We start from the raw sequence: 26,497 nt of genomic DNA, 5'->3' as shown, positions 1-26,497 counted from the left end.
TCATCCTAATATTCAAACATTTGAGTGCTTGCTTAGATGGGAATCCCCCATGTGATAGCAGCAAGACACTTCACAAATACAATGATGGCCCCATGGAAAGGTGTGAATTTGTTGCTTTTCATTTAATAACCATGGAAGCCAAGGAAAAGAGGTTTTTAGAAAAGGGTTGTTGATTGGAGGTCGGCCTTCAGAAGGGTTGATCACCTGACACATTTTTTCAAATCAGGGAATGTTGTAAAAGCTCATCACCTCCAAGGTCTCATTTTCAAGTGTCCTGACTCAGACACTAGATTATGCAACCCATAGGATCATATGGCTGAAAGTAGCCTGTTCCATGGGACAGTGAGTTACCCATGGCAGGTACTTGTCCAATGCACAGAAAATCTCCCATGAGAGATGTTCTGATCCCTCCCAAAGTAATGTACTTGAGTGTGTTATTAATCTCAGAGCTTTTAATACTGTCTATACTAAATCTTCTTTGCTGTACCTTCTGCCATACCCACAGGGATAAAGGGCAATCGATTACCCTTTTAGATACCATGTATTTTTTTACATCTTTAAAGTTTATTAGGATGTTTCAAATTCTCTAGACTAAACAAACCCAGCCCTTTCAATCTTTCCTCATAAGTCATGTTTTCTAGACCTCTGATCATTTTTGTTGTTCTCTTCTGGACAATTTCCAGTTTATCTGTTGGTGGTTTTTTATTTATTTAAGCGCAGGGCCGTGGCTCAGCCTTGCAGTGCTGAGAAGGGCAATAAACCTTGTCTGCATCTTACCTACAGCATTCCTGGTCTTGCAGACCAGAAGGACTTTTGCTTTTCACAGCAGCAGTAGATCACTGACTGGGGTTCAGCTGTGCTCACCACTAAGGAATGTTTGCAAGTTTGGGCAAGGTCACATGGAAAGACTGCAGGACATCCAGGATCTCCCAGGGTTATTCTGTAACTCTCCATCTTTGCTTTGGCTCATCAGGATCCCAAGTCAGACGCTGTTGAAAACAATAAGTTTCTCCATGAACTTCAACATGGAGCTTTGGACTGGGCCCTAATTATTGTGTTCTCAGCTGGGTTCATCACTAATTCTATTAATTTTAAAGGCAAATATTTAATGTTTGAATCATTTTTTTTTATACTAGGAGAAAAGTTTCAGGCAAAAAAATAAAAAAGGAAGAGAAGAGATTGCATTTTCTTTTCAACTTTCACTTGCCTTGCTGCAAACCCAGAGCTGAGTCCTGCTGCACAGACAGCCTGTGGCGGGTGGTTAGCTTTGCTTTGATCTCAGCAAAGAGCTTCGTAGGTTAAGCCTGTGTTTTTTCACTGTAACAATTTATCAAACAACACAGTCCTTTCCAACGGCAGCCTTTTTCTTGCACAGTAATATGTTTATAATTATAATGCATTTCCTGCTTCTTTTTGATTAAACACACCTGACAAAGTAGGAAAGATGTCAATGCATAAATAAATGGGCACACCAAGTTCATCACTTCGTTCTTTTTTTCCAAAAGCCAAGGAGTTCATTGTGAGGTGAATCCTCTAGTTGAGAAGGAAACAATTGGAGAGAGGATATATGAATAGCGTACAGGGTAATTTATCCCTGGCATTGTTCCTTAGCCTGACCTGAGAGCCATTAATAATTGACAGCAGCAAAAACAATCCCTTTTTACAAATATAAACATCCATACTTTTTTTCCAGCTGCTTGAAAGCTCCCCTGTTAAACAGTCATATTCTCCATGGCACAAGGAGCATGAATTCCTTAGTGCAAGGTTGCACCAGCAAAGGAGCTGAGACCTGCTAATTAGTGAATTGCTAATAACGTTTTCAGCAGCTAAACCTGATGAGTTTTCCCTGGGGCCCAAATGAAGCAGAGTTCATATGGAGGAACTGGTCTCTTAGTCTGCCCGTGCCACCAAAGTCCACAGGGCTCCTCAGGCTTTGTGTTGGAGCCCTGAGAGATTGATCTTGCCTCTTCTGTTTATTGAAGTTTCCAAAATAGTAGCAGAGTAGCGAGGAGCCCAACTGCTCTGTCACTCGGCAAGTCACCCACCGGCTCCAGCTGCCGCCTGTCACTTCTCTCCCCAGGGCTCTTTGTTTCCCTGCACTTCTTTCATGTTGCAAGAACCCTTTCCGAGAAAAGCAAGCAGCAGCACATCCCAAGCAGCCCTGGGCCATTAGGCGTGTGCCTCGTGGCTGCTTTAAACACAAGGCATCCTCACAGCTGTTGGAGACATTTGGCTCTAGGCTTGGGGGTGAGCCACGAGTTAAATACTGCTACAGGTGGGAAAAGGGGACAGAATCTGGTCCACTTCTTCATCTGGTCAGGAAGATGTTTGTAAACCACCCTCCTATATTTAATCCTCCATGTCTAGCTCTCTGAAGTTTGTTTCTTGACCAGGCTGTATCTTCTGATGAACAAGCCGTGTCCCACCATCCCTCCCTAAAGCAGGCATGCCGGAACAAGGACAAAGGCAAGACCACTTCTTCAGATCTCCCAGTACCACAACTGTAATGACATCCCCTGAGTTTTGCCCTGATCTTGGCACGTTGCTGAGCTTTCTCTCTGCTCTCAAACATGTCCTCAGACCAAACAACTGGGCAGATGTGCCCTGAAACAATGTTTGGAAATGGCAATGACTGCCCAGAGCACCAGTATGTGATACCAAGGACTATCAAGTCCAAATTTTCAAGCTGATGAGATGCTCCTGGTCTGTAAAATCAGCCCAAAACAATCTGAACCTTAGAGTAGAGCCCTTAGAGCTCTCTGTAAGAGCTGGGAATATGTAGGGGAATGTGTTTAGCCCTGAGGAGCAGAGAGAGGGTGCTGCAATGTGGGAAAGGGCAGTGTTTTATCCAGATCAGCAGCAAGTCCTGGAATTAATAGGGTTGATTAAACCATCTTGATGTGCATGGTATGTGGAGATAAAGGCCCAATTCCCTGGGGCTTCTAGTGAAAATTATATGTTAACCATAACAGTACGTGACATTCCCCGACAGGGATGAGGGACTCTGCTGGAAGACAAGAGACAAGTACAAATCAAGGGGGCAAAAGAGGCAGCTCTTGGGAGAGCAAAGTTACCACAAACTTGCTGGATCTGTTTCAATGCTGAAATGACGTGGACCCTGGCACCAGGCAGATCGAAAGCAAGGGAGCTATGCCTGCTTTGTGTTGTTATGACACATATATTTCCCTGAAAATGACATTAAAGAGTACCAGAGGCTCAAACATTGTTCTGTTTATCTGTTCCCTGGGTAGGGCTCTTACTCTTAGAGACAGCCTGAGCACTGCAGAGTATGGCCCCTGTCAAAACTTTTCCTCTGTCATGGAGACCATCAGCAAGTGTGAAATGGGAAGCCAGCCCAGGGAGTCAGGGCATACATGACTGTTGCCTGCTGCCGCCTGGCAGGACAGCATCCCTTCGAGACACACAAAGGGATGAGCTGTGGGAGGACACTCCCCTGCCATGCACTGAGGTTTGCCAGATAGGAAGCAGATGGCATAGGATGATTACTCCCCAGGGCATTGACCCTGGGTTCATCCTGTGCAGATGAAAGGCTCCATGGAAAGGCTCCTCATCACCCAGGCTGTGTCAATGGTACCTCAATATGCTTCAGGCCACATTTCAGCCCTGGGGCTCCCTTGCAGTGAAGCTGGCACCTGAGTTACCCGTTAATTCACAGAGTGAACTAACCCATGCTTGTGCAAGCAATACACAGATAGCCATGGCATCCTAAGAAGACTCCCAGCAGCTTAACTGAGTGCCAGCTCAAGCCTTGGCCAAGAAGGAAAGCAGAGAGGTCCTATGGACGTTCTTCAAGATGCTGTGATATTGAATGGATGATTCAGACCTTTTTAAAAGAAGGCAATCTTTGGGCTTGGGAGGTGCTGGCTGAAGACTTCTATCTGAAAGATCCAGTTTAGAGCCTACAAGAGTTGTCTTTCTGCTCATAATAACTTGGAACAAATGTCAGTAAATAGAGTCTGTTTCTTGTCCAGGCATAGAGGGCTCTGGAAATATTCTCAAAAGAAAAACAGCAACACACAGTGAAAGAAGTGGTGCAGGCAAACTGAAGTACAAATGGCAGAGAAGCCAAAAGCGTGTTTGCCCTTCCAATCTCGAGCTCATGTTTTTTATGGCATGAAATGTGACATGCACAGTCAGTCGTGGATTTCAAGCTGAGAGTCTGTTATTTGTGATGGCAGTGTAAAATACACAGACCCTTACTCCAAAGAGCTTATGAGAGATTGAGAGCAGAGGACACAGATGGCCCTCAGACCATCATAAGCTGGAGTTTCAAAGCATCCAGCTCATTCATTAGGCAAGAGCAACACCTTATGCCATAATCTGGATAACTGAAGCAGACCTAAAAGAAAAAAAACTTTGACTCTTTTCACCCTAGTCCACAGCCTATCCCACAGATCAGCATACAGATATGATTGAACAAGTGCCAAGGCATAGGATTATCTGGAAATTTGGCAACACTGGCCGCACCAATCTCTTCTATCCCCAAGTGCCTGATAGCCAGAAGGGCACCATTAACCTAAAACTTACCTAGGATAGGAGATTTTTTCGTGATTTTCTGCATCTAGATTTTTCCCTTCCCCAAGAAAGGTAGCAGAAGGTTTGGGACAATCTAGAAATGGGCACACACCTGGGAAAGTGTATCACTTCTGCTTTAAAAAACAAAGATTTATAGAGTAAGGACAGAACATTCAGACAGCTCAGGGCACTCTGATTTCCAAGAACAAGCTATAAAAACCATTTAGATTGTCTGAAAATTCTTTGGCATTTCCCTTTCATATTTCCAAAGCAATTTACAAGGTAAGGTGATAGGTAGTGCAGACCAACCTTCCTAGGACTGCCACAGGTGAAGGGAAATGTAGCAGGGGAAATGATTACATGGATCAATAGGATTTTGCCTTTGTCATATTTGTTTGATGCTAGAACACATTCTCCTCTGCTAATTTGTGGCTGGACTGATGCAAATACATGGATTTTCATGTAAGTACAGCATACTGCTTTATGGCTGCAGAATGTTGATGAGCTCAGTTTGATCAGGAGAAAATCCCTTCCCAGGCTTTAGTAGAAACCTGCAGATACACAGATAGCAGAACAGTGGTTCTGCCAGCCTCAGTGGGATGTGGCACTTGCAAACAGCATGAGTCATTTGCCCTGGAGCTGTAGTAGCAGAGAAGATCTGAAGATCTAGATCAAATTGGTGAATCTGCAACATCTGACACAGTTTAAGAGGTTAAGCCTATTTGTAGACAAATGAGGGTAATTTTCATAGCTGAAGGGATTATGTGTTTTTTTTTTTTAATAAATTCATAATAAACTCTAGGAAGGAGAATACTGAGACCTGTACTCAGATAACTCTGTGGAGATGAGAGGAAGTTTGTCCAAGATAGGGATGGAGTCGAAGGAGCCAGAAACTCAAGAGTGCATTATCCTCAGTGCTTCGTTTTTATCCACTCACAGGATTAAGTTATGCTTTCAGGACAGTACAAAGCATCCCTCTGGAGCCAGACCTTGATCTCCCTGCCTGGTGCATAGGTGGAATCCACAGAAGTGCATTTGAAGGGGGAACCTGGGAGAGATAGAATGGCTGTGCATCCATGGGCAAACATTCCCTTCTTTTCAGGGGAATTTCTATTCATTGTTTCTTGTCTTACTTCTGCTTTAGTCAAATATAATGCTTCATATAATTAAAAAAGGGACAACATTTTGCTCTTCTAATGACATGAAGTACTTGAACAGACAAATTGTAAACTATTAGCCTTATAGTTCTGTGGTAGCTCACACCACTTCTCATTCTGGTCATGTCACCTTTCTGTGTCTGTGGATTACGTCTTGCAGCAGAATCAAATCAAAGCCAATTTAGAATTTTGCCTAAAGGAAACCCTCCAGGAAACCCCCTTGGTTATCACTAGTGGTGAACATGAGAGTCAGTTTGCCAGTGGGCATCAGCAGTGCAGTTATGTGGCATCATCAGGAAGTGAGAAAGGATGGGAGTTGCTGAGTGATTGTGGGTAAAACATTATTTCTTTTATGTCTCCAATGCCACTTCATTAAAATAGCAATGATACCAACTCCTTAAGAGTATTTAAGATGAATCCACTAAAGCCTAAAAAACACTGCCTTTTGTGAATTGCCAAAGATTGTTTTTTTACAGTCCCACTGCAGCTACTTGCACTTCAGGAACTAACCGCACCTATAGAAACAGTGTTCTTAAATTAACATAATTATGATCTTAAATGAACTAGTAATCATCTGGATAAGTGCAAAGATTTATAAAATGAATATGGGACAGATTTTGACTGAGGCTATCCCTACCCCCCCAAAAAAAGACAAAAAGGCTGAAGTTAGCCCCCACTTCCTTTTCCTAAAGTGTGGGGGATTTACACTGCTTTCCATAGAAACTAAGGATGGATTGACTATGGAGTTATATAGACTCACTGGGAAAACAGGGCCTTATGAAAAGGACACAAACACTAACATGGTTTGCAGGTGGATTGTGCCCATGGACTAGTGATGCTTTCACTTAAGCAAAGGCTATTCTGCTTGGAGGCAATCTCCCAAGTAAGCTTGAAGATTTGAAAATCATTCCTTTGAGGTCATCTGAAACTTTTTTTCCAAATTCAGAGTAATAATATATGGAGCACTCCATGCACTCATGGCATTTACATAACGTAATGTATATGCAATTACATACATACATTACATTCATTTCTACATCCAAGGTCTGTAGGACCAGGTCCTTTCTTGTTCTCCTGGAAAAACCAAGTTTTTCAGTTCTTTCAATGTTTTTACACCAGTCTTTCTGAGACGTCTTCTTACAATGTCCCCTCAGCATCTGTTTTATTTTAAAAGGATAAAAATGCATCAGTCTCACACATTCTTGCTACTTTCAAGCTTCTCCAATTACATTATTTATATGAATCTATTCCCTTTTTTTGTTAGGATTTTTTTATTCTTAGTTTAAGTTTCATATACCCAGTGGCAAGGACAGAGACCTTCGGGTGTGTTGTTTTTAAAAACCATTTTATTTTGTCTGCTCTGTGATGAAAATATCTCTGCAAATGTAGGATTGCAAGGATGTTTGGGCACCTGCCATCACTCTTATTAACTTTAAGCTGATCCTAGGAACTGGCAGTACTTGACTATCCGGTTCCCAAGTAGCATTTGTGAACTGCGGGAGTCCTTCAATCTTATCTTCCAAGCATGACTCTTTGGGTCCCTGCACTTACCACCTGTCTTGGTAAGCTCAGCTTATTCTGAAATCTTAAAGTTAACATGAGACATCTCCGTTCTTTGGCCTCTGCATGTCTGTCTCGGTACAAAAGGGGACATGGCATGAAGATGCCCAAGCTGGCAACTCAGGACATTCATCTGCACTTATGCAAGTCAGAACTCCCTAATTTTTGGCCTGGACCTTGTTCTGAAAGTAGATGGGTCAAATGCTTCAAAGAGCCTTGTGGCATTGGTTAAGTCTCCCAGGACTAGAATGGGGCTCCTTGGTGCTCCACTGTTTCTCACACGTTCCCAAAAACGGCTCCACTCAGCAGAGGCTAGCAAACCAATTAACTGCCTTTGAAAATTCTGGCCTTGGTCTTTATGATGAGATCCTCTTCATAATAGCACTGCCTGGAGTGAGTAAAGAGCTTTCCTTGTTTTCCTCAATCAGAATTCAAGCAAACTTCTGCTGACCTCTTCATTTTGGCCATTTGATTTCAATGGGAAATGGACTGCACAGGGAACTTGGACCTCAAGCCTTGTATATTTTCTCTAATATTCTTTTATCTTCACTAAAAAACATTTACTAATATATTAAGCTAATGTTTCTCCAGAGAGGGTCACACACAGTTCAGCATGCATCTTGCATCCAGAGATTTCTTCAGGTCTCTAGTGTTAAGTTTTTCTAAATAGGTCAGGTATTTACTTGCTGTTGCTGAAGGGAACAAGCAGAGCCCTTCTAGTTGACATCTAAAATAATGAAAAGAAAACCATATGTAAACCATACTTTCTGGAAATAAACTAACCCTTCTACATTTACAGGGTCAAGGGAGTGCGAGTGACCCCATATATCCCCATGTGACTGCCCAAGTTGCTACACAGCAGAGGAAAACAGGTCACACAGATGTAGTTACAGAAGTTGAAACGGGGATGCAGGGGAGATGAGGAAATGCTGCCAGATTTAGAGTAACAGGTGGTTCCTCTGTGGCATCCATGAGGGACGAGTGGAGCTGGGTTCTGAGAGCAACCTCTGCTGAGGCACCTGCACGACATGGGGTGGAAAAGCATCTGCAGGGATGGGGCACCATGGAAAATAAACAGATGAACCAGCACATCAGGACCAATATATACCAAAGGGCATCAGCCCTTTCCTATAATTGGTCCTGCAAGGAGCTGTGGAGAAACCCAACCCTGCGATAAAGGCTGTACCTTAGGACTTTGGAAACACAGGATTTAGGCACCTGCTGTCCCAGACTGTGCCTGACTATCAACAAGCAGCTTGGCCACGATGCACAGATCCCAGTGAGTGCTTAAATACCTTCATATGTGTGGGTGTTGCTGTCTCAGTTCTCCTGTTTCCTTTCCATGCTGGATAAAAAATAGCTCCCTACCTTGTATGCTGGAAAAAACAAATACATTCTGCTGGGTCAAATGCTATTTGAAATTAGGTTCTTATTTTAGGGGCCCACTCAACTCAGAAGAAATAACACATTCCCATGTTTCCAGCTCAGCAGAGGCACCTCATGTGACCCTGTAAGTTTCTGCCCAGCAGAGGACAGGTCACACAGAGGCGGTGACAGAAATCCAAGCAGAGCACTGTGATCCAGAGAAGATTATCAAGCCCCTGCAGCTATGGGGGTGAACTCATAGCAGGTCAAGAAGAAAACAATTAGTACAAGGTTTGAAACAGTTTCTGGCGAAGCTCAGGGAGACTTCCCATAGACATCTCAGTGTCTCACGTGGACAATGATCTTAGTTCTCCATCATCTTAGCCCTCATGTGGGCACTGGCACATAATGTGCACTGAAATACTATCCAGCTTTAGGTCACAGCTTACCTCCAATTCATGTTCTTGAGCCTGTCCAAGAGAAGGTAGAGCTGTATTTTTACGTACTAAGCTTACAGGATTACACTGCTGCCACGTGCCCAGGGCTTTCAAAAGATGTAGCCAGACCCTCCCTAGTCCCACTGACCTTTTCCCATTGATGACTAACCTCAGGGCTGCCTGTACGACCAGACAGCAAACGAGTCAAGAGTGGCAGTTCCTTGGCAGTGACTTTATTCACCTTTCAGTGCCGCATTTAATAACTCTGGATGGCACTTATTGGAATAGATTTTCCAGCAAGTGGCATGCCAAAGTCTTGATGAAATCAGGCCTTCTGTCCTATGTCAATCACCTACCTTTTGCCAATTCAAAAGTGCTATCCATGCTGAAAAAGCAAGTCCCAAGGAGAACTTCAGCCCAGAGCACACAGCTAAACCTGGCCTAACAATAGGCTGCAGTAAAAAGAGGTCATCAGTGCATGGTCTTCAACCTGTTCTTCTACACTTTGCATTGAACAACAGACTCCCCAAACTACCGGAGGTACTTCCAAGTGTCTTCCTATCTGTTTCAGGGGAACCCTTTCATGGTCACTGGAACTAGAATGTGCACAGGTATGGGTATCTGCTGAGGGGCAACAAAATAGAAGTGCATCCACCACCTTATTTTAGAGACACTACATAGTCTTTACTTAAACAGCTGATTATATATATGTGAAGATTTTAGGGTGTGGGCAAAGCTAATTCTCAGCTCATGGCCTAAGCCTGTCCTTGCTAAATATGCAAAAGTAGACATTGTTCTCACCCTAGATTAGGTTATAGTTTCAGTTCTTGTTGTTCCCTGGTGTCAATGGGAAGTATGTTCTCTGGCATCTGCATCAGGCGCATTCGCACCAGTCCCCGATGGCTGCAGAGCTGCAAATTCTGCTTGTGGGTGGTGACTTTGCCTCCGGATCTTTTGTTTTCAAAATGCAGCTGCAGAGGAGAGGAACATGGCATCATTATCACTATGAAAGGTCTTTTCATCCCCTGTGGTTTCCGGGTTAGAGCTGTGTTGGCTGAGGATTCCTCCCCCAGGGTGGAGGAGTAATGGAAATGCAGCCTAAAACAGGATCAGGAGGAAGATGTGAAAATGAGCACAAATGCACAGCATATGAGTCAGTGCCACAAGGAATCTCTATCCCGTAAGTCAAGATCACACCTCCCCTTGGTACAGCAGAGCTGTTCCCACACAAGGAGAAGGCATCATGTGGTGTTCAACATCTTTAAAAGGACTTATGTCCTGACTGAAAGTTTAATAGTGGGAAAATATTTTCAGGTCAGTAACATTTCAGCTTCAGAGAAGGGTAGGAAAAGCAAGCATGACATGCTGCATTCATTATCTGCTGTAAAATAATATGGACCAGGCACTGAGGCCAAATCCTTTGTGTGGTGCAAATCAACCTCCTGATGCTAAACTGATGCTGAACTGATTAACTCTGCTGATGAGCTGGCCTTTGTCATCAAAAACAGTTCTCATACTCTCATGCTGTATTATATTTTAAATTTTTCATTAACAGCCTCACCTCAGACTGCTCAGAGGAATCAAACTATAGTTCTAGCATCAGGAGTAGGCAACATGGGCTGAGAAACACCCAAAACAACAGCTCCACTGTCAAGTGTTTCCAGACTCCCAGGGTCTATAAATCCACAATCCATGACAGCCTTGGGTTGCTGATGGCTGGAACCTGAGCCTCTGGGTTCTTCAAGGCAGACACCATGTCCTTCAGAGTGGGAAGAATTTGTCCCCCAAGGAAAGACACAAGGCCCAACAGAGAAAGACCTTCTCCTCTTAGGCAAGCATGAGCAGGGCAAGGCAGAGTCAAACCCAAAGAGCAAAGCCAGGTTTGAGCTGAGCCAGGATAAGTAGGTTGACATTCAAGGCAGCCACAAGGCAGACTAGAAAAGCTGCAGTCTGTTCTGAACCAAAGGTCCAATGGAATGGCATAGTTCAGGTCAAGGAGCACTGTAAAAAGAGTTATTTTTATTGCTGCACATGTTCTTGAGGACAGAAAACAGAAGTGGGATGTGAAGGGGCAGGATGGAGCACAGAAACAATGAGTGGGACTGCTGGTGGACTGCAGATCTGACCACTGGGCAAGCATCAGTCCCCTTCACCACCTTCTAGAGAAGCTTATCAAGCCCTGCCTCTTCCAGGGAGCTGGTTGCAGTGAGAGAGGAGATCTGGAAACCCAGGTAGGTCTCATGGTCCATCCATCCAGGCATCATGCTTGACACCAGCCCATCGCTCCTCCGGACGGGCCGCACCAACGTCTGAGGAGCAGCCACATGACACAGAGCCTGCTCACCTGTCACGTGCAGGCAGAGCAATCTGTGGCATTGTGCAACTGTGCAGCAGCACAGCACCAAGCCTGCCCACAGGCAACCTCAAAGCCCAGGGAGGCATCTCACATTCTCCTGCCATGACTGTGGCTTGTCTGGCCGCACCCAGCTCCCTGCCACGTCACAGCAGGTGTTCCAGTGCCAACCCTCCTTCCAGCAGCTCTCCCAGGCAAAGCAGGAGGAGCTTCTCCAGGAGAGAAGGTGCTCACAGAGGTGATGGACAGCAGGTGTCACTCCCCACTGGACTGGGCAGATGGTTTTGGGACAACCACCACAAGACGAGGATGATTCGGCTGCCCCTGCATGCTCGAACATCCTATCAGCCTGGGAGACACACTGGAAAATCCAGGACAGCAGAGGCCTAGGACTTGGCCCAGGACTCATCCCAGGATGGCAGCCTGGGCCATAGCTGTGCCCTTGGCACCCATTTCCCAACTGGTTCCTCAGAGGTGTCCATGCAGATGTGCACCTACACAGGCAGAGGGACACTTGTCACCCTCTGGATCAGGAGGACATGGCCAAAGGCAGGTCTTGAGCCATAATGGGTCTGCTTTCCATGCCTCCTGGTTTAGGGGTGGGCTGTGACATGGCACACTGTATTATAAAAGCCTTTGTGTAATTTCCTACAGTAGCTGGTCTCTACTGAGTTCAGTTTATAAGTACAGTGACTTTTTTCCTAAGTGCTGGACTGATGAATGCCACTGGCATCTGAGGTTCAGGATGTTCCCAATAAAATCGTGTTTCCAAGGGCACATGCACATCTTCCTCTCTTCTATGAATTTACACATCTAGAACCTGGTGAACTGCTGACAAGGCACAAGGAGGAGTAGGATGCAGGTTATCCTCTGGAATCCATCCTCGCTTATTTGAAAGCAGTTTCAAATGCAAAGTGCTGAGTAGAAGATGCTATTTGTCACTCTTCGGAGCAGATTTTCACTGTAGAGGCCCTAGTCTCATTTACAATAAATTTCCTCATAATGTGCAGGTGATTTATGCCATTCCTCAACTATAAATTATACTTACATCCACTCTGTGGTCTCTTTACATTGTTAAAGTGTAGTGAAGTGACCGTAGGGTAAGTGATAGGGATAATTTGTCTACAAGGAGAAATTCATCAGAATGACTGCGTGCATGAAGAAGAGTCTTTTTCATCTTGGGAAATACTCTGTATGTTTTCTTCATGTGAAAAAAACATTCACAACACAGATTCAATCTGCAGGCGTTGTTTCCCGTGACCCGAACACCACAGATATGTGCTATATCTTCCTCTGAAATGGGGTCAGGAGTTATGAATCTATTCTGTAACTAGCATCATTTTTATTCACAGTATTTATCCAAAGATCCCAAGCAGAGAGTAGAAAGCAATCAGAGTTGTGAATGAGGATATATTTGTCCTGTTTGCTTTCTTAGGTTTGCTTTTCCAGCATCCAGAGAATATATCTCTTCCTATTATAAGCTATTTTTCCAGAGTGATTTTACTTACAGTCAAAAATGAGCATTGTGAAATCAACTGTTAAATTTAGATCTTTGAGCTGTTTTCATCAGAACAAAAACACAGGGATTTGTAGCTGTCAGCTTCCCTAAAACTGATTCATACAGAAAGACCAAATCCTGAGCTCAATTAATTTAAGATGGTTTCCAGTCATACCAGAGACACAGGCATGAAAGGTGCCTTTGGACCTTCGGATGAGGATCTTTTGAGCATTTCAGGCAACGATCAGATCGGGAGAGGTAGCTGGGAGAGAGCCACTTTAGTGGTTTCTTGCTGCTAGCTTCCTGCTGAAGCTTTTGAAAGAGGAAAACATTCCTGGTTTCTCATTTTTATTACTATTTTAGGATATTACTTTGGCTACAGTTGGAGTTTTCTAGCTTTGAGAGCCAAATTCTACCATTAGATCAGCGGGGCATTTTATCTGGGAGGAGAAGAACATTGGCTGGAACATGTAATGGAGGACCAGCAGGATTCTTCTGCATTCCAAATAGCGGTCTTGGTGGATCTATGCTGATTCTGTGCTTGGGATAATGTTGTATATTCCTCAAGAGGGAGCAGTTCTAGTACTACCTACACCACTAAAAACAGATGCCATATTTGTCTATACTAGGGGCTAAGTCCTCCCAGGAACTGTCTGATAGCTTTTGGGCCCAGATTGCTTAATATGCTAAATTACAGACAATTACTTTATTATTCTGGACAGAGTATTTTTGTCCAACATGTCAGGGAGATGAACACTGTTCATAAGATAATGCTTCTGAAGTTCTCAGCAGTGCTTTCTGAGAAAAGGTGTCCTTCTGGTTCACTGGTAAAAGCGACATCTTCCCAGAAGAGTGAATCAACTAGTTACTGGATAAGCTCCTGCCTTCAGAGCTATACTTTACTCTTGGATTTTAGTCCAAGAACTACATTTGGGGCCAAAAATATGGTATCTGCCAGCTTGAGTTTTTAGCCTCCTCTGTTAGTCCAGCAAACCAGAACAATGGTCTGACTGACACTGTTTATTTGCAGGAATTGGTTACACCACTTATGTGCAGGTTCATTTTTTTTGTTGTTTTGAATGTCCTTTACATCAGGTTAGTTTGTCCCAGCCCTGATCCTGTGTCACCTCTGTGTGGTTTCTTCTAGGGGAAAAAACATACAGACTGACTGCTGCTGATAGCCTGTAGAGGATAAAGTAAATTAAAACCACACATGTGGTTGGTCAGAAAATTAGGTTTACATGTGAAGAGGCATAATTCTAATGCTACCTTTTTGTATCCCTGTTAAACATCGTGGAACCTGTTGTTAACACATTTTATGCTGCCAACTGTGTGAGCCATTTCACTAGTAAAGACCAAAACCCCCAGGAAGCACTGAAGTTGTCCTTCCAGAGAAGGAAAATGTTATGAGTCACTGATGCTGGTGCACCACAGATGGCTTTCAGTGGCTCAGAAGGTCATCCAATAGAAAAGGATAAAAAAGCAGAGAAACAAAAATCCCATCTCCTGGGGCACAGTGAGGTAACATCACCATAAGTAGCAAACCCTTGGTGTTTCTAAACACAAGAGTTTGCCTGGAAATCACACATTTCATGAAAAAACGTCATACACTTGAATTTAACCTTTTCCTGCTGGAAACATTGCAGCCAGACATTTTGCCTGCCGAGCTGTATTGACAATGCATGGGCTACAGCTGGGGGAAAGAGAGAATTTGGGAGGCGATGTCCTCTTCTGCCCTTTGTGCTATCCATGCCTGGGGAACAGGGGGATATTTTTGGAATACTATTTTAAATTTCCGGGAGGGGCTATCAGGTTTCATTTCATCTGTTGGTCCTGATCTGTGGTGCCAATCAAGCTATAGTTTTAAATTATAAAATGGAGTCCTATGTGGTGAGGAGCACAACAAGAGACAATGCCCTTCTTCACAGTTGGAGTTACCTGTGGCGATCTGTGCTTTCACCACTATGTCCATGTTACTGCAATTACTGTCTGCCTCGGACTTATTGATTTGAAGCCTATTATGTCAGCTTAGCCAGTCAGATCAGAGCAGTAATGCTCTGCTCTCCATATATCAGCCCCCAGAGGGAGAGAAAATGGATTCCTCTTTCTGGAGAGACTGTGAATTTTCTAACAGTGTGTGATGGCAAATTCATGGCACAGCTGACATCCTCTAAATCCTTGAGTCTTTACCCAAGGCTCCCTCAGGAAGATCCATCCAGACCCCATACACCCCAGTAAAGAAGGATCAACATGGAGTACGAATTACCCCCCCAGTGCATTCCTTTCCACTCTGGGAATAGCATCCATCTGTGCTTTGCATTTTGTCCCTTCTTTACAGCCTACAATCTTTCAGACATTTTGCTTTCACACCAACTAATGCTGAAACATCTGATGATCATAGAGTGTGACCATGCAGGGAAGATGGCCCAGAGATGCACTGAGCATATCTGTTTATATCCAGATAAGACTGGGTATGGGATGGGGAATGGCTTTGAAGGTCCATCAAGATAAGGGAGTTGAGTGGTATCCCCAGCTGACTTTTCTTGAGAAATACATTTGACTGTAATCTTGCAAAATCCCAGCACTGGGGAAGGGTGAAAAGGGATAAACTGTTCTTATGGTATCAGCCATTTTTTAAAACTTCAGCTACAGTGAAACCACACCAGAAGATAAGGTGGTTTCTGACTCTGATTACATGAACACTTTGGGGTTGATCTTGTGTCCAAAGATTTTAAGTTAAATTTACCTCCCCTTTCTTCCTTCAGCTTAAATGTTCTATTCAAAAGACAGCAGGCTTGTCCCAAAGATATCGTGAAATTAGTTGTATAGGAAAAGTAATAAATTTGCATTCTGGCTTGCACAGTTGTATATTGTCTACACTGCTACAATGATCTAATTTAGCTGGAGGAGTCAGACTCCAATATGATGACAAAGGTCGTTTCTGCACAGGCTGAACAGTAACAGCTTTGTACAAGGTAAACAGCAGTGCCTGGGAACAGGGGGAAAAAATGGATTCAGGCAGTTTAAGGTAGCTGTCTTATGATGTATCTCTGCGTTTCAAATAGCTCACAGATCTAAAACTTCAGCTGTTTAATCAGCTGTCACCTCTTCAAGATTTCCTAATTCTCCTACGCTACGCATGCTGCCTCGGATGATTCGTATTTTCCACAGACACATGATGAGACCTCCGTTAGGGCCCATGTGTCTGTCATTACCCTCCCACACCAGAGCTAATGTCCTTCCCATAATGGATATTGATATATAGATATACACAACACATCCCCTTCCAGAAAAGCTTTCCAGGCTTTTTCTCCATTAAGTTAACCTCTATTGTATTACCTGAAATTAATTTTGCTGCATGTTGAATGTTGGATGTTCAACCAAAAGATGAATGCTGTTAAGTGCTTACACGAGTTTCATGTTTAATGGAATATCTGATCACTAAACTTGGATCTAGAAGTGTTTTCCTTCCCTGTGCTCCAGCTGGTGTACTTACAGTGGTCACACTTTAAAAGTCAGCATACACTGCACAGTGCTCAACACCCTCTAATGCACAGTATTTGCTGGGAAATCTTCTCTTTACCAGCAGCTCTGCCTCCAGACAGCAGAGCTGGAAGAAAGGTACTACAGCCATCAGCAAAAAGCCTCATTGGAACCACCAAAGAGTTTCAAGCAAGAATATTCCTTAGGGACACAAACTGCAAATTTAAGAACAGAACCTCCTGCACTATTATCAGTGGGAAAGTCGCCAACAGCAGATGCAGATGCCAAATTAGCTGTTCTGGCAGCAGAAGACTGTTTTGCACTATTAGATGAATACAGTTACTGTGTCCCACCTAGCCTGGGCAAACACCTGGTGAGTTAGAGCAGAAGAACCTTAAAATTAAGTACAAACTTAGAAGCACTCACCTTTTTTTGATGCAATATGGGTGGGAAACCACACTAGAGAATACAGCTCTGAGAAAAAAAGTAAATCCTGCTCCCAGGGACCTGCAACCTGAAGAATAGGCTGGAACAGACTCAGCTGATAAACTTGTTCTTGCAGTCAATTACTGTAATTTAACAATTTCCTGCCTGTGAGCTGAGTCAGGGTAACTGTCCCAGAGCCCACTTCTGACTCCAGCGGAACCGAGGTAACCTGACCTTGTGTACCCTGTGGGAGGCCGATTGCATCGCCCCACAGCTGGTGCACGCGAGGAGCAAGGAGCCACGGTGTTCCTGCAGCTCTCCTCGTGCCCAGGGACTTGTTAAACCCAGGCAAGTGTGCATCTTGGCTACCAAAAAAAAAAACAGAAGAAAAGTTCTCTCCTGGGACAGGTGATGCATTTTGGATCAGTGGGACAAAATTTTCTCCTGAACTGGCCTTTAGCTGTAATGTGGCAGCTCACATATCTTACCGTGAGCCAAGGAAGGATGACAGGTAACTTTTTTTTTTTTCTCTTTAGGATTGATTTACAGTGGCTGGGTAGAGCACCTAACTGCTTCTGCAGAGCTCAGAGGCTCTTCATGCACACCAGCTCTTGCCAAAAAAACCCCTAAAATCGATGTTGCAGCCACGCAGGTGGCCTGCTTGGACTTCTTCTGAATTATGACCCCGCTGAGTTTGCTGAGTTATTCAGGGTCCTGCAGTACCATATGCCAATTTTATTATGTCTGGGATTAATTACTTTTTGCCTCAACCTCAACCACCCAAACTCCTGTCAAAGTATAAAGGGGTCTTTTTCTGACTCTTAGGTATTGTCATGGCTTGTTCCTCAGGCTTTGGGAAAGGACCCTGTGATACTCTCTAAAAAATGCTTCTGTCCATCAGCCAAGTGTTGAGATGAGCAACTCAGCACTAGGCTGTGTAATTGCAGTGAGTAAGAGACAGGACTTGTCTTCTGAATGGGAAGACCCTCAAAGCAGCAGTTATTTCCTGAAGTTTTAACTACATTTTAAAATTTAAAAATCAAGATGCTAGATATGTATTTATAAAGATAGATCTGGTACTACTTAGATCTTCCTTCTATTTTACAAGGAGAAGACTGCCTCTTTCCCAGCTAAATCTTGGAAAAGATGTAGCTGCGGCCGAAGAAATATAGACTTACTCTGAATTCATTCCTCCTGTTGCAGGTACCAGTGTTGTGCCCTCTCCTTGCAGCTACCAACTCTGGACTGATGAAAAACACCTTGGAGAGTATCTCTCTTGGGCTATTTCCAGGCTGCCTCCCCTTTTCCAGGATATTTTAGAAGCTGGGTTCCCATTGCTTGCAGAAAGACTAAGAGATCCCAAAAATGCAGTAGCCACCCATCATCATTTATAGCACAGCATGTGCTGAAAAATCCCTGCTTGTAATAGTAGTGATACTGCTGTGACTCCTTGGCACTTTCTCTGCAAATTCACTTTCTTCCTGGAAAAATCAGGCACACTCTACTCCATGCCTGGCCAAGAAAGTCCAGATGCTTTATTGCTTCATTCTCATGCTGCGTTTAGATTTTTAATGCTTTCATGTGAAAACACATGGGAACCCTAAGTCAATATTCTATTTATTTCTTCTGTAAAGTCACTTCTTGGTGCGAGATTTAAAGGTTACAAGCAGTGAATGGCTGTTGACTCCAGGGGTTACTCTTATAAAGCAAACCAACACTGATTTTTATTTCTGTTTATCTGATGACTGCAGAACACTACACACCATGTAAACAACACAAGGCACCAAGGGGGAAGTTGAAAGCGAGAATTGACCACTGTGGTTAAGTCTGCACACAGCACAGGCAAGCACAAAAAAGTGGATTAAAAACTGTTATGACTGAGCCACAAAGTGTTTGCATCTACTGGAGCAATACCAAGCCGGAGAGAGATGAAGCCAAAGCCCCCAAGTTATGTCTCTAATATCTACTTGAAGGGAAAACTCAGATACGCAGTGGCCTTCAGCAGCAGGACTGATATGACAAAGTTCAGTTTCCATGCAACTGTTGATAGAAAAAGAAAAGGATTATAAAAATACCTTACTTGTATGTATTCAGATTAAGACTGCTGGTGTCGTTGGGTATCCGTCGAAGGGCCTCGGCTTGAAGAGGGAAAGAAGGACAGACGACACACACGAGGATGGTGAGACAAAGAGATGTCTGCCTGCTCAACGCAGCAGGCAGCTTTTTTATTCAGTTCTCCCACCTCTACTTTCTCATACACAACACAAACATATTCTTACAACAACATCCAGGAATGCAGCACCTGCATTTAGCCACACAGCTCAAGGCTGTGTCCATGGGAACTGTCTAATAGCTCCACTGCTATTCATGGGAAATGGCCTAACACTCTGTAACACTCCAAATCCTTCAAACTTCATTTGTGGGGCTGTGACTTCACCCCACATGCTGGCATTAAGGTTGCCTGTGGGCAGTGATAGGCAGAACAAGGGAAAGGAGCCAACCTGGTATGATGCCTCCTATCTGCTCCTCTAAAAGGCCCTGGGCATGAGAGGTGGCCCACTGAGCAGCTGTGCCCTTCTAAGACCTCCCTAGGAGGGAAGGGAAGAGTTTCTCACCTTTTCCAGGACACATAAATCCCTGCGGTCCTGTTTCTCAAAATTATGCATAAGCTTCTCTGTAACAAAAAGGCCTGGAACACTGGCATCATTCCCTGAAATTGGCAGCGCCAAGTACTCAAGGACCAGTACATAGCCTTAAAAAATATAATATTCCTTCTTGATTGTCTTCTTAACCAAAACACATGGTAATTTGCATTTTCTGAGTCACAGAAGCATGCTTGGAAGTCACTTTGTAGCTTCTCTGCAACTGTCAGGGCTCCAAAGGTGCACTCTGGATTTAAACTGAAAGCTGAGCTTCTCACCCCAAAACTATGCTCCAGATATTTGTGCTGTCAAAAGAAAGCCAGCTATCACAAGGTTTATGATAAAAATCAGAAAGCCAGTAACCGTCTTTCCAGCAAAGCATTCTTTGTGGCTACGAATATCCAGCTGAATCTCAGCTATGTGTTTTAAAAGACAAATTAGTATCTCCGGCTGCATGACAACAAGCCTTAACTATATTAACTCAAGAAGGTGGCTCCACTAGTGTCCCTGCTCACTGGCACCCATGCTGACCCAGTGGGCAGCCCAATAGAGGGCAGTGATACAGAAAACAAAGCTGAAAGAGTGGTGGTGCTTTTAAGTCACAGGTGCGAGGGATAAAGAATGGATGGCATTGGGTAGAAAATGGCAAAAAGACCAATAGTTACAATACTTCTCTCCTAGTCTGAGTTCAAACACATGGGCCAAGTGGACCTATTCAATTAAGGATGTATTTGAGAGAGGTCCCACACGAAGCTGCAGCGCTATTCCTGGCCACACTCTGGGTGAGCTACGCTGGCAAGGAATGTATGCTTCAGGAATGCAGCTGGACAGGCTGTGTTTAGGAAAAGTTGTGTATCCTACCAACAGGGTGGAGGATCGGAACTCTCTAATAACCATGCTCCTCTCTCCACAGGAGGTTTCACACAGCAGATCACCCTGCTGCCCTTTGCAACAAGCTCCCATCACTGCGCTGAGCACTGGCCACCTACAAGATCTGGACAATTCCCCCTGTCAGACAGGGATGCTCAGTGTGTCCCACTGATGCTGCCAGGGTGGTGTTGGGGTAAGAAAACTGTAGAGTGACCCAGGATGGACTGGCAGACTGCAGACACAGAGGTGAGCATCCTGAGAAACTCCTGTGGGCTCTTCATTGAGACTGAGCAGTTGAATCTCTGGCTTTCATGGAAAGCAGCTGCTGGTCCAGGAGAGGGCTTTCTTACATACGGAAAAACAAGCTTTCTGTAAAACAGGTAGTTCTGGGTTAGAAACTTGTAATGGTCAGCTAAGGGGCACCTTCAAATCTAGCCAGGAACAACTTATCAGGCTCCTTCCCCCGCAGCGTGTCCCATAGCATGACCATGAAATGTGCATTTGCACAGTGAGAAAAACAGCTCCTTTCAGAGCCCATGAGCGAGGGTAGATGTGATATGTGGTTAAACAGCAAGGAGTTGCCTTCAGATTTTCTCCCTCATCATGTTGAATGGAGGCCTGGAGCGGGCAGCATGCCTGATGGGCAGGGCTGTAACCCTCTGGAACCTTCCCAGACCGTGCCTGGGGCCACCTCTCACCTTTGGAAACTGCCCTGCCCAGGGATGGCTTTTCACATTGTGGAAACAGCTGCTTTCTGCAGGCTGCTGAAGGGACAGAAGGGCAGAAATTCACACTCCATTCCCTCCATCTGTGTTCCTACCTTCTCTTCCAGGGACATCTGTCCTTTCAGCAGGCTTGCCCTTGGACTGCATGAGCCTTCTACCGCTGAAGGCTCCAAATCACCTTCGGAGATGGGAAAATGAAGATGCAACAAGGCTGCAAAAGGGAGTGCCTGGCATTAACCATCTCCCTGCAACAGGCATCCAGAGAACAAGAGAAGTGGGGGAAAAAATGGAGAATTTGGGTCACCAAACTAGGTCCCCTGAGACTGCAGGCAACCAGGCAGTGATGCTTGTTACACAGGGGCCACAAAAGCCACAGATAACACTGCAGCACCAAGAACAAACTTCAGATTTATTCTAAGAGCCACAGCCGTGATGTGCCACAAGGAGAATGGAAGAGATGAAAGACATGGCCACTACACGATGTCCCGGAATAATTACAGGAGCTCACTGATTATTCTAGGAGGTCAGCCATAACCTGCAGTACAAAGCCAGGCCAAGGCAACCCCACTGCTGACTTGATCTTCACAGGTGTGATACCCTCAGTGCTTAGTGGCATTCAGTGCCTTCTGCTTTCCCCAGCACTGGCGGTGCAGCAACACATGGCTGTGGACCTCGGGGAGGCCCTGACACTGATCCAGCTCTTGGCTTGGTTTATTGCTGTCCCACAGAGAAACCTGCATCCTGCAGGACTGTTGCCACAACCGGTTCAGGCGCCACTGGCCTCATGCCCACTGTAGCTCTGTACTCCAGCTCTTCTCCGTTGTGGAACTGAATGTCCAGCACTAACTCCTGACTACAAATTCCTGGGCTTAATGCAGTGGGCAGGAGGCAGAGACACCCTTTGACACGGAAAATATATATTTTCTATGAAATCATATCCCCAACCCTGTTGTCAGCTACACTGTGCACAGTTTATTTACTAGAAGCAAGAAATTATTCCCAATTTGACAAGATACAACTCCCTTGGGCTGCTCCTCTTCTCAATTGGTTTGCTGACATTAATTTGCTGCCAGCCTCCTGCCTTCCTTAGATCTACCTATGGCACGAGGAGGAGGGAGGATGGGCTGTCCCATTGCGTGCAACGTATGTGGAAGTTGGCTCGCAGACAACATCCCGTTGTTTGTCTTTTGTGCACAGGGAACTGCCAGTACTGTTGTGGCTTTCTCATCTCTATTATCTGTCCTAAGCAAATCACCTCACATTTAGGGGTGTGTTTCTGTGAACTGAGGTAAATCCAAGGGCATCATTTTACTTTTCCTAAGTATTTTTTATTTTTACAACAAACCCACTTGCAGGTATTTGCCCAGGAAACTATATTCCTCTCCCTCCGATTCCCAAGAAGCTGCTGATCTGCACGGCTCCCATTTCAGTGTGGAGAGAGCTTCTCCCTGCTGAGATCAAGTAACTCATCCAAGGTACAGCAGCAGCTGGCAAAACCAAATGACCTTTGGGGACAGTCTTCTGGCTCAAGTCCACACTAGTTACTAACACAAATGGCCTTCTTACCCCAACATCAGCAGCCAAAATCCCATCCAGAGGGTTAAAATCTTAAGCTCAGGCTTTCAAAGCAACCAGGAAAAAGTCTGGTAACCCAACCTGGCCTGCAGCTGCTTCCCTCAGCCCTTCAGCATCCTTTACTGGGTGCCCTTGTACTGCCAGACCGTGAGAGTGAGTCATTAAAGGATGCACCCAGCAACTCTTTGACCTCACCCAGCACTAGAACCTGCTTCCAAAGGTGAGTCATGGCCCAGCACCTCCCCATGCATGACTTGCCTCCAGAGGAGAGGCTGGCTCCTGCACCTCCTTGCATGCCAGCTGCCTCCTTGATGAGTACATAAGGTCTAATGGTCACAGGATGGGCAGGCAGGAACTGCCATGATTTCATTGCAGCTGTGACCTGATTGACCCTTCATCACATCATTTACTCTGCTTCTCTGTGGAGTGACAGTCATGAGACTTGCCTGCCTGGTATGAGGATTAATTCCCACCAGCTAATGCTTTGAAGATGAGAACAGCATACATTGCCAAGTGCTGCTGTTGTTGCTGTTAGACCTGTGCTCTGCCCAGGCTGCAATAATGCACAGTTCAGGAGCCCACGGTGAGAGTCATTTATGTCACTGGTGTCTGTGTGACATCCTTCTTCTAGGAGGATTCCAAAGGGATCCACTATTGGCTGCCTGGAGGGACCCACATCTACCATGTAGTCACCAGGAGGCTGATGGGCAGGGGCAGGAGGGTCCCCTCCCATTCCCATGGCTCAAGGAAGGCCTGATCCAGAGTAGAGCTACGGAATTTTTTGAAAGAAGGCTTCACAGGACACCTGTGAGCATCCAGAGAGTCCTAGAGTAAAACCAGCTCTCCTAAAGTATCCCTGGAACACACTGGCCAGTGAGTCAATCTTATTTCTGGCATTTGCTCTTGCTCAGTGAGTCGCTGCTTTCAAGGAATAGAGGTGTAGCTTGGGCCACACCATGGCTCACTGTTCCTGAAGTTAGATGCTCTTCATCATCACTGTGTGGCTTTCACAGATGGCAAACCCTCCCGCAGTGGCATGAACCACAGCACGCTAACTCTGCCACTGGCATGCCTAGCCAGGGATGACAGGGGCATGGAGGCTACCAGGCTACCAGATCTGTCTCCTTAAGGAAATATCTATCATCTGGATCATTTTTTAGATAAGAGGAACATGTATGCTTCTGAGGTTTGAAAGCACAGGCTGCCACAGCCAAACACGGGCTCCTTGCCTCTTCCCATCAGATGGACAACTGGGATGGCCTGAGAATGTGACACGGGCAGGATCCTAAAAGATGTGCCAAATGAGGGTTTGCTGCCCAGAGTCTACTCTGAAAGAGTGTTTCTGTCTTTATCCTTGTGTGGGAAATGCAGACAATTGGCAATGCAATGACCACATCAGTAATTCTCCTGATGACCTGTGCAAACCCAAGAGGGTCACGACATCACGCATTGCCTTTCTGTAAACCAATGCTTCTGGGTTTTGCCCAGCACAGGGCCCTTTACCCACAGCTTCATTTTCACTACTAAAGCTGATTTCCAGGGTTAGCTTTTACATGTAGTATCTGTGTGTGCTGACTGTGAACGTTCACAGGTTGAAATCAAGACATTGCTGGAATAAAGTCCTACCACCCTCCATGCAGAGTGGCAGCACCAGAACTGTGTCCTCTCCCCGCTGCACCCTGTGGCCACTTTGCCATGTCACTGTGTACTCGGTTTGTCCCAAAAACACAGTTTTTCCCTCTGAAACTGTGCTGTGGCAAATCCCCCCTGGCTCCAACCAGCACTGGGCAATGGAAGAGCCACCCTCAGCTGTTCCTCTGTGTCCTGAGATAAAATTCATTCTTTGGCATGAAAAGCCCAGCTTTGACGGGATTCAAGGTTGGGCAGGTGGCTTGTGTCCTGCAGCTCCAGGAGGGTGCATAAGAGGCTGTTTTGATGTCTGTGCAACACATGCACACACCGGCCAGCTGTAGGGAGGGGAACGTTCTCCTTTCACAGCTAAACATGCCACTTTTAACCTCTCTGCTGCCAATTCCCAGATCTGTAAACACGGAGCCACAATTTGTTACAGATGTACCAGCTTTGGACAAAAACAAATCCAATGCCTCCACGGTTCCTTTGCAAATCCCTGCACCTTCCCAGGCATTTGAATGGGTTTGTCCCTGCTTTGTTAACCCCTGCATACCAGTTGGCTGTGAAGGATGGAAGGCAGAGTTTAAGCACTTGTGGTACCTGCAAAGTAGAGGCTGAAGCAAAGGAAGGAGGCTGCTGCCCCACAACACCCCAATGTGGAAGCACCTGTGGGAGAAGCCCTCAAAAAAGCTGCCTGTGACCTACTGCGTGCAGACCATTGCTACTGCACCAGCCAGTAGGAGCTGAGCAGCTGGGCCACAAGCAGATCTATTTTGGTCTCTGGGGAAAGGGTCCACGCTCTGGAGCAGTAGCTCTGATTTCTCTCTGTACCACCATTTCTAAAATGTCAGTTCCTGCAGCTGGTCCAGCCTGGCTTACCCTGGCTCTGCACCTGTGTTTCTGTGCCATGACCTTCACTCTTGGTTTTTTTGTTGTTTTTTTCTCAGTCCTAAAATCTTTTTAGCTTTGATTCAGGCTGTGCTACAGTGCCAATGGTGGCAGCTCTCCTGCTGCCTGTTAAAATCTCCAAAGGTTTTAACATGCCACATGCTCAGTTGAACCCACGGCTCTTGCTGCCTTACGGTCTGACACAGTGCTTTCAGTCAGCAGGTGACCACCTACTGCAGCCCACTGGCAGCTCCCTGGCTTCTCACAAGGTCTGACAGTGATTGTGGGTTATCATGACAGATCATGACAGCTTTTAAAAGAGAAAGGAGAAATCAATCCCTGTGTCTGCCTTTCCTAGCACTCAGTTCTCTCTTCATTCCCTATTGCAGACCAAACCCAACTGCAGTTCAGAGTTGCTGAGTGATCCTCATTAAAAGGATGAAGGTATTTTCAGTGACATGGATCTGACTGGCTTAACCCACTCTGCAGGGCAGGATGTGGGTGACAGGCGACTACAGCTGTTCAGGGACACACTGAGCTCAGTGATGCTGCTGGGAGTTGCCTCACCCCAAGCAGCTCCACTGCTGCAGACCTGGTCCCCTCTGAAGCCTCCTGATGTGTGGACGGTGGTTCACCTGCAGTGATGCTGTTGAAAGATGTTCGCTTGTTGAAGGCACAGGGCACTTAAACTGCAGAAGAAACACACCAGAGATGATTTCGCAGCTCAAAGCATTCTTGCAAATCAAACAGTGTCTCCTGACACTCAAAAAATAGCTGTCACTGCTTGTAAGAGAAGGTGAGACAGCCATCCTGTAGGGGTGGCTTGGGAGGAGACCTCAGCCCCAGTGTCCTTGTACCTGGATTTTAATTTTTGCATGCACTGTGGCTCACCATCGCTCTCAAGCACTTTCTGTCCCCAGGGGCTGCAAGAACCCTTCACATACGGCAGTTTTAGCCAGTGGGTTTTCACTCTCCCTTCCTCCTGCTGACCCTGTGTAACACCCACAGAGGGGAGCCACGGCAGGAAATAGAGATGGGGCGGCCCGGGGCAGACCATACCTGGTGTGGAGCTCTCAGCATCTGCAGACACCGCCCCTGCAGCTCTCCTGCCTGCAGGGCTCCCACTCCGTCCCGGTAGTGCTGCATCGGGAGCCTTCCCTGCACCTCCAGTGCTTGTTTTCATTAGGTTTTGTTTTGGTTTTTTTTGGTTTTTTTTTTTTTGAGGGTGAATACATAGCACTGTCACTTGCAAGTGCCAGATGTTGCCGAATGCCCCGTGGCAGCCGGCGGCACAGAGAGGGAACGGCTGGCAGCATGACCCGGATTAGGACAGCTTATCCCCCTGGCCCC

The 26,497-nt window shown here is 45.5% G+C and overlaps 1 long non-coding RNA gene across 1 annotated transcript; it reads left to right on the top strand.

Moving 5' to 3' along the window:
- Positions 1–7,982: 7,982 nt before the first annotated feature.
- On the top strand, positions 7,983–24,255 carry LOC127466997 (uncharacterized). The gene is made up of 4 exons (XR_007902930.1): positions 7,983–8,532; positions 20,371–20,573; positions 21,160–22,847; positions 23,259–24,255. It is a non-coding gene; the product is annotated as an uncharacterized LOC127466997 (long non-coding RNA).
- The last annotated feature ends 2,242 nt before the right edge of the window (positions 24,256–26,497 follow it).

The sequence above is a fragment of the Manacus candei genome, unplaced genomic scaffold, assembly GCF_025592945.1.
Source record: "Manacus candei isolate 608988 ecotype Guabito, Panama unplaced genomic scaffold, ASM2559294v1 h1tg000013l, whole genome shotgun sequence".
Lineage (NCBI taxonomy): Eukaryota > Metazoa > Chordata > Aves > Passeriformes > Pipridae > Manacus > Manacus candei.
The sequence above is the reverse complement of the archived record's forward strand: the minus strand, read 5'-3'. Positions and strand labels throughout refer to the sequence as shown.